This window comes from Crinia signifera, chromosome 5 (genome assembly GCF_055691185.1).
Source record: "Crinia signifera chromosome 5, ASM5569118v1, whole genome shotgun sequence".
NCBI lineage: Eukaryota > Metazoa > Chordata > Amphibia > Anura > Myobatrachidae > Crinia > Crinia signifera.
Window position 1 is genome coordinate 309,799,925 of NC_139221.1, and position 9,199 is coordinate 309,809,123.

Genomic DNA, 9,199 nt, shown 5'->3' on the forward strand with positions numbered 1-9,199 from the left:
AAAATGGTGTGTTCTATTATTCTGGATGTTTTGTATGACATGTTCCCCATGATATCACCACGGGAGAGACTTATATTGAATCCAATTCCTGCAAGATCCAACACCGGGATGATGACATCTTTCCTCGATTTCGGATCCCTGAAGTTCTGATGGTCTTGGTTTCCTGGAAACTGAGCCCACACATCTCTAGTGTACAGTATACAGTGCTTCTCAGTGTAGCTCAGGTTCCCTGACATTGCTGGTGTCCGCTAACACCCGGAACTGCCACCTGACTCACAGTCACTATGTACAGTACACACACACCATGGTCACGGCATTATTACTGAGTACACTGATGGCTGTCTATCTGCATGTCAATTTGCTTAATACTATGAGACTATATTTACTTCTGTCATGAGCAGCTCATTGCAAACACAATATTATCATACTTATATTTTGGAAGAACTTTTTTTGTTTTGCACAAAAACTGTGCACCCATTTTGTTTTTGTACTTTGGGGGGCAATTTGAATGGTTATGTGTGCCTTATCTCCTGTCTAAAGTTACAGGAGATGATCAGTAAGGGGGAGGGGGATAGTGGTGGCGTTATTTAACTTATTTGTTTTTGTGCACTGATTGCAGCTCTGCAGCGCCGTGTTTAGCTGGACAATATGGCTTATACCAACTGAAGATCTGGGTGCAATGTGAACACTGGCATTTGGGCACCCAAATGGGTAATTTGTTTGCTCATTTCTGCTTACAAGTTTATGTTGGCTGCGAGCATAAGTTCCAGACACCGCAGCTGTTCACATCTGTATGGAACAACAATGACATTCTCCATCGGGCTGCCAACACTGACAGCTGCCAGTGCAAATATTTGAATCCCCCCTTATTAAAAATCAGCTGATTTACAGCAGAGAAACACTAGTGACCACTTAGTGCCCGGTGACAGTGGATGGCCAGGAAATTAAATGCTTAGGGCTTCATTAGGTCTAAATCCACCTCCTTACAAGACCCCTGCCATTATATACAAATATCCATTTCGAGTACAGGGTGTCACCCTTTTCAGTCCAAGCTTCCATAATGACAGCAGTGCTGGCACAAGCTAACAGGAAGGTGGCTGTATATAAAATAGTATTGTATTTCCTAGATATAAATGCAAGCCCTCAAGGTTTGGATATGTATCCATATTAGTGATGAGCAATCCGAGTCAAGATCACAGTGGGGCTCAGTCGTTCACGCCGAACTTGGATCCTGGTTGGAACAAAGCAAAACGTCATCATCCCGCTGTTGGAATTTTTTGAGATGCAGACTTAATATATGTTGTGCCTCCTGCCCGCCATCTTCACTCCAGTCCTGGAGAGGGTAGTGAGAGTATGTGTCTTTCTAGTTTCTGTGGGAAAGTGGCATAGTGTGAGGTGGTGACCTGCTTTTCTGTATAATTTCAGTGGTGCTGTCCTGTGGTGAAAGTGGGGTGGTGACCTATTCTGCTGTATCAGTCCATTCCAATAGTGCTTTGCTGCTGTATCAGTCTGGGGGTGATCTCCTCTACTGTATCAGTCCATTCCAGTGGTGCAGTGCTGCTGTATCAGTCTGGGGATGACCCGCTCTGCTGTATCAGTCCTGTGGTGCTGTATCAGTTTGGGGGTGATATGCTCTGCTGGATCAGTCAGGTGCTGTGGTCCTGTATCAGTCCATTCCAATGGTGCAGTGCTGCTGTATCAGTCTGGGGATGACCCACTCTGCTGTATCAGTCCAGTGGTGCTGTGGTGCTGTATCAGTTTTGGGGTGACATACTCTGCTGTATCAGTCAAGCTCAGTTGTGCTGTATCAGTTTGCGGGTGACTTGTTCTGCTGTAGCAGTTCAGTCCAGTGGTGCTGTGCTGCTGTATCAGTCTGGGGGTGACCAGCTCTGATGTATCAGTCCAGTGGTGCTGTGCTGCTGTATCAGTTTGGGGGTGACATGCTCTGCTGTATCAGTCAGGTGCTGTGGTGCTGTATCAGTCCATTCCAGTGGTGCAGTGCTGTTGTATCAGTCTGGGGATGACCCACTCTGCTGTATCAGTCCTGTGGTGCTGTGGTGCTGTATCAGTTTTGGGGTGACATGCTCTGCTGTATCAGTCAAGCCCAGTTGTGCTGTGGTGCTGTATCAGTTTGCGGGTGACTTGTTCTGCTGTAGCAGTTCAGTCCAGTGGTGCTGTGCTGCTGTATCAGTCTGGGGGTGACCAGCTCTGCTGTATCAGTCCAGTGGTGCTGTGGTGCTGTATCAGGTTGGGGGTGACCTGCTCTGCTGTATCAGTCCAGTCCAGTGGTGCTGTGGTGCTGTATCAGCTTTGGGGTCACCTGCTCTACTGTATCTAGTTCAGTCCATTGGTGCTGTCCTGTGCTGTATATTTAGTCCATATAAATTTTACAGGGTTTGCCCTGTGTGGTGTAGGGGCACACTCGCCTGTGCTGCATAGAATAACTCCAAATAAAAAAGGGTTATAATTAATCCAAATACTGGACATGGGGATAGTGATAGTGGGGACATGGAGACAGTTACATCGGGTACACAGGGGCAGGTAAAGTGACAGCAGGGACGAAGGGACACAGAAAGTGACAGAAGGAACACAACGACAATAAAAGTGGTTATGCAGGTGCAGTGACAGTGAGGACACAGGAACATTGATAGTGGGGATGCAGCGACTGGGAGAGTGACAGCGGGGACTACGGGGCAGGGAGCATGGCAGCAGGGATGCTGGGAGAGTGACAGAGGGGAGACCAGGAGAGTGGCAGTGGGGATACCGAAAGAGTGCGAGCAAGAGGGTAACAGTGAGAACACAGAGTGCAGAGGCAGTTTTTGGGCTGAAAGTGTACTTACTTTTAAAGCCCATCAGGGCTCCAGCGGCAGAAGTGGTGGAAGGAGGGAGGGGTGAAAGACCATAAACCGAGGATCCAGCGGCAGCATTCAGAGAGCATGAAGAGAACAGACATCCCAGCAGGGATGCAGCAGCGTGAGGAGAAGGGAAGAGAGCCAGGCCTCCTCTCACTGAGTCAAGCCTGCCCAACAGAGTTAAGGATGCGGGTGGAGTGTGGGGAGTCAGGCCACCTACCATGTATCCATCAGCAGTGGGAGAACAAACCGGACTGGTGGTGTCAATTAGTGAAGAGAGAGAGGATGGTAAACGAGGGGACCAGCATCACACAGTGCACAAGCTGCGCATCATCCCCCACTGCCTGATGTACACAGCTGCTACTGAAAACGACACTCTCTTTTGGACCAGTTGAAGAAGTGCCAGTATGCCATACTGCCGCATACCGGCCCACTTCTACCACTGCTCTGAAGTATAAAGGGGATGAGGTCATCCCTTCTGCTGGAAGTCAGAATGTTGAGGGCAGCATCCCAACTACCAGCCACAAGACCTGAGCTGGAATTCCAGCATTGATGAGGATGCAAATCCTGGAATCCTGACTGCTGCATCAAGATTATCAGTATGGCGGTGTAGCATTAGATCAGGGGAAGGGGGGAGTTAGGATTAGGTGCTAGCAGGGATCTAGGGTTATGTTGCTGGGTAGGGGGATAGGATGCCGGAAGGATAAGGGGAGGGCTGGAAAAAGCTAAGTTAGGGCAGAGTGACAAAGTTGAAATTGAGATATTCAAAATCGGCGAGTGAGGAAAAGTTGTGACTTGACCTGAATAAGAAACGTACAAAAGCATTTTGCTCTATGTCAATATCTTCTGTTCCAGCAAGACACCTAAAGTTTCGCTTTTTAAATGACAATAACTAAAATGTATGAGGAAGCTCAGATCTAGTTAAAATTATGTCAGGACGTCTTAGAGTGGTTCATTAATATACTTTAGCAAAGTAAAAAAGAGTACGAGGTAGTCCTAGTGCAAAGTTACTGACTTAGGTGGGAGAAAACCAGTTTGGTTTTGCAGTGTAAATGATTGACGCTTTAAAAAAACTGGAGACTTCTTCCCAAATCTCTCACTTTCTGAATCTCTCTTCCTATTAAATCTCACCCATTGTGTCTTGCCGGAACAGAAGATATTGACTTATAGCAAAACGCTTTTGCACGTTTCTTATTCCGGTCAAGTCACAACTTTTCCAAACTACCCAATTTTGAATAACTCACTTTCAACTTTTTCACTCTGCCCTACTAAGTAATCTTAACAGACCCCTTTTATAATTCCCTGAATCCCTAGTGGGGAAGCCAGCATCAGTTTTTTGACTGCCGGAACCCCACTGCAGGTCATCCGGATGTACTGTATGTCCCGTATAAACAAGAGAAGAGGGAGGCTTGACAAAATGAGACACGAGAAAGCCTCAGAGAATAATTCAATATTGATAAGGTACACTGCTGTAGGGGTGTCACACTGTGCCCCATATGGTAACCAGAGTTGTTTATTGGATTAGCAAACAGGCACATTCTTTGGTGCTGCCCATCTCCTCTTATATATAGTGCAGAACTCCTGGGAGTGAGGTATACCACGCTTGGAGAGACCGCGCCTGCAGAGCCTTCTATTACAGTAAGTAATCATCCTGCTCTGCAGCCTTCAGAAACGTCTTACTGTAGTTACATTGGAAAACTTTCTGATTAAGGGGGGTATTCAATCACTGGCGAGCATCTCCTGTCGGGGAGATGCCTGCCGGGTGCTATTCAATGCTGTCTTCCCCGACAGCATTGAGCAGGGTATCTCGGCAGAACGAGCCTGACATCCCAAACTGTCGGGCTCGTTCTGCAGAGAACGGCAGGGAAGTGAGGAGTTGCCGGCTGCAGCTCAATTCTTCCTGGCCGCAACTCCCGGACACGCCCCCCTTCTCGTCCCGCTGCAGGCGGGACATTGAATCCCGCCTGCATGTTCTCGGTTGAGCTGACCGAGGACGGGACTGGGTCACGGCGGTCGAGCAAGCTCGACCGTCGTGACCCTCACATTGAATACCCCCCTAAGTGTCAGATTCATTCACATGCATTATCTGCAGAGTGGCTACAATGAGCTGGATTTATTACTAGTATTGTGTGTGTGTGTGTGTGTGTGTGTGTGTGTGTGTGTGTGTGTGTGTGTGTGTGTGTATGGTTATGTGTTACTGATCCTGCTGACTGGCACTTCTTATCTTCTGTTGCAGATACATTTCTCATATCAGGGGATATGGTCACTAGGTCAACACCATTAAGGTTAACAACTGAAGAATGACAGGCCTAAAGGCCCCCACACACTAGAATGATTTTTTGGCCGATTGTCCGAATTCCGACTGATCGTCCGATATATCGGACAATCGGTCGGAAACCGGACAATCGGCCAAAAAATCATTCTAGTGTGTGGCGGCCTTTAGGTTTCAAACAAACAAAAATGTCATTGTGGCTAATGTCAACAGGGTCATACAGTCGACACATACATTATGTCGACATTGGGAAGGTGGACAGTCAAATGGTCAACCTGGGTTTTTTGCGTTTTTTCATGAGCCAACTTGTGGAATTTCATGCCCTACCATCCACTAGGGCTTGCAGGGAGAAAATAATAATGTGCCAAGCATAGCGAGGCACTGGGCCAGAAGCATGGCGACTTCAGCGAGCCATGCGAGGGTGTACCGATAAGGTGTCCATTTTGACTATGTTGATATTCATGAAAAAACCCTGAAAACTCCATGTCAACCTTGTGAATTTTGACCTTCCCAATGTCGACCTAATTTTTGTGTCGACCTTTTGACCCTGTCAACCTTAGGCATGTTGACACTGTGTCTGTGTCGACCTAAGGCCTGTCAACCATCATTGGTCGATCCAATGTATGTTAACCTTAATTTGGTCAACCCAATGACCCATATTTGATATCAGGCTGTCCTTGTCAGTTACAGCACCAAGCATCACCCTTCCACCCTGACTCAGAGACAGTGCAGCCCATCTACTACTGCAGCCAGTGAGATTTTTATATATTTTTTTTTTCAGAAAACAGGAGACATGAAAACTATCGTACTTTTCGCTGTCCTAATGCTGGTGTCCGCGCAGGTGTTTGCCGCAGAAATGGGACATAACAGTGACAATGACCTTTCTTCTAGGGACATTGTCAAGGTAAGAACCTCAGATTCACAATCCATGTAATAATCATCAAATTACTTGTGCTGGTGTACCTTCAAGGTCCCATCTACGTGGGTGATGGTAGGCAGCTGACGCGTTTCACTGTGTCAATGCAGGTTTTACAAAGGTCACGTTGGATGGGACCTTGATAGTACACTGGCACTCTGTAACCAAAGCAGCCCTGGATATTACCTTTCTGAGATGCACTAGGAAATTTTGACTTAGTGCATGTCAACCCTTTGCTTGTGTCAACCAATTGCATGTCTACATTTTGTCATTGACCTACAGATGGAGCGGGTCTCAGCTTTGCAGGGGATGGCGGAAGATTCGCCAGCTGCCATCCCCGCCAGCCGCCGGAGGGGACGCGCGCACACGAGATGCGCACGTCCCTTTACAACGGGGCTCCCCCCGGGTCCCCGCCGCCTTGCCGCACTCCCCCCCCTAACCCTGTCCGTCTCCCTGAAGCGGAGATGGACAGGGTTCCCGTCCTCCCGCCGACAGAAAACTAGGACGCGCGTGCGTGTAAGACGCACGCACGTCCCAGTCTCTATCGCCGGTGCTTGCCAGTGCAAGGGATCTGGCAAGCGCAGGCAAAAGATTGGACCCGCTCCATCTGTATACAATGTCTATATAGACACTGTGGACCTTTTGAACCACATCCCATGTATTATACTAGGAGATTAGTGGCAGTGTACTAGACTACACTAAGCAATCACAGATGTATTACACTATGAGACTAATGGCAATGTATTACACTAGGGCACACGGTGCGATGCGCACTAGTAGAGACTTGAGTTAGGAGGGGCCCATTATAATTTATGCTATGGGGCCCACAAAGTTCTAGTTATGCCCCTGATTGTTACAATACCTCTGATTGGCCATTGGCGATGTTGAAATTGCTAGGTGAGTATCTCCTATTAATACCAATATATTAAATATTATTAAGTCCTTCCTTCCTGTGGTCCCACTGCCTTTAACCTCTTGAGTGGTGGGTTTTCCTGGGGCAGGCTTCGGCTGTTACTGACCACTCAGCACTTATGGTAGTTCAGAGCCGTATGGCGGGGGCACTTGGGTGTTTGGCCGCTTGGGTATTTGTGTGTTCAGGTGCCCAAACACACAAATGCCCAAGGGTTCCAGAGCAGCCCTGAACTTCCCCAAGCAGGGCTGGTGTGAATGGCATTGGTGGCAGCAGTAGTGGAGCCTCGGCGATCTGTATTACAATCGCCGGGGTGGAGAGGTGGGGAGTTGAGCGAATGTATGCGGGTGCTGTGTGCTCCCAGACAGTTGTGCGCCAGTGGTGCACAGTTCGAGGCAACGCTGGCGCACAACTACTTATCAGTGGCATGCACAGAATTTTCTGGGAGAGCCAGCTCCTGCATACAACCAAAGTGATTAAAAGTCCAAGTCCAAGTGGCTACAATAGAATTCATAGAAAATCATTTCATTAACCAGTGACATCCAATATTGTGTAGTTGGGAAGTTTTTAGCTAACCTAGTCCTGGCTAGACAGTCCTTAGCCAAGGAGCAGGGATCTATCATATAACACCTAGTCAGTGGTTTTAAAGTTTCCCCATGAAAGCTAGTAGACATACAGTGAGCGAGGGAACATCCTTGGGGATATAAGTACTCATTAAAAAGTCTATGATACCTGACTAAAAGTTTGCTGTATGGGGACACGATGATAAGAGGTGCCAAAAGGAACCATCATGAGCACCACACTTTGGGCTTTGCGGGGTAGAAATAATTCCCATTAGAAACAGTTTCTGACGTGTAGTATATCCTGTAGATAATAAGAAACTGTCAAGTAGAGATGCTGGGACTGGCAAGGGCTAAAGCTGACCATACACTACTTCAATTTCTCGCAGCAGTGTTTGGTTAGCCAAACCCCAGAGAGCCACCCTGGACCTTTCCTGGCAGCAGGGTCTCATGCTATACATCACATGTGGTCCTTTCACATGTGATGGATTACATGTCCCCACTGCCGGGAGGTAGGTCGGACCAGAATGACAGTCCGACCATCAGACCTGAGGGAGCATCGGGCCTGAGGGGACATCACACGCACCTAGTTTGGGCCGATTTCTTGGCTTGTTCCCTCGAGAACAGGTGAAATCAGCCCAAACCACGGTAGTATATTGGGGCCTTGACAGTGACATGTATCATCTGCATCTGCAGGAGATGTGAGCGAACGTCCGCCCTGGAAGCCCAGGTCACTGATCTAGAGCGGATAGTTCAGCGACTGAGGGATATTTCCAATCTCGAGCAAAGCTTAGATAGAACGGTGGAGGAGTTGCCAATGGGGCCACCGGTAGATGAGGATGATCAGGCAGCCAGTTGGGTCATGGTCAGAAAGAGGAAAAAGTGGGCCAGGAGGAACAGGCACGACATCTCGGATCTATCATACCCCAATAAATTCACCCGGTTGGACGAAGTTTCAGTGAAGGATAGCGACAAAATGACGGAGCTGGATGAGACTGCTCCCTCTAGCAACCAGAGGAGCGGTCCCTCTAGCTCTAACGGGATGACAGACAGGGAGGTGCAAAGTCAGATAGTGGTGGTAGGGATTCTATCCTCAGGAGAACATACAGGGCAATCTGCTATCAAGACCGTGACCGTACAGTCTGTTGTCTCCCGGGTGCTCAGGAATTGCACATTGCGGACCGAGTAGACAGATTGTTGGGAGGGGCTGGGAGCAACCCGGTGGTCTTGGTACACATCGATACCAGTGACAAAGTTAATGGTAGGTGGGATGTCCTCAAGAAAGAGTATAGGGAATTAGGTATGAAATTAAAGGCGAGGACATCTAGGGTAATATTCTCAGAATTATTACCAGTGCCACGCACTAGCCCATGGAGGCAGAGGGAGATCAGGGACGTAAATGTGTGGCTAAATGACTGGTGTAGGAAGGAGGGATTTGTGTTCATGGAACACTGGGCGGACTTCTCGGTCAGGTGCCATATTTTTTGCCATGATGGATTGCACCTGAACGAGGAGGGGGCTGCGGTGCTGGAGGGAACGATGGTTAGAGGGTTGGAGGAGATTTTAAATTAGGCAATGGGGGGGTGGGGATAGCTAGATACTATGGGACCCATAGTGAGAATAGTAGGATTGGGGTCAAGAATAAATTTGAGGGAGGAGGAGGGGGAGGACATAGTTACAGGCAATGTC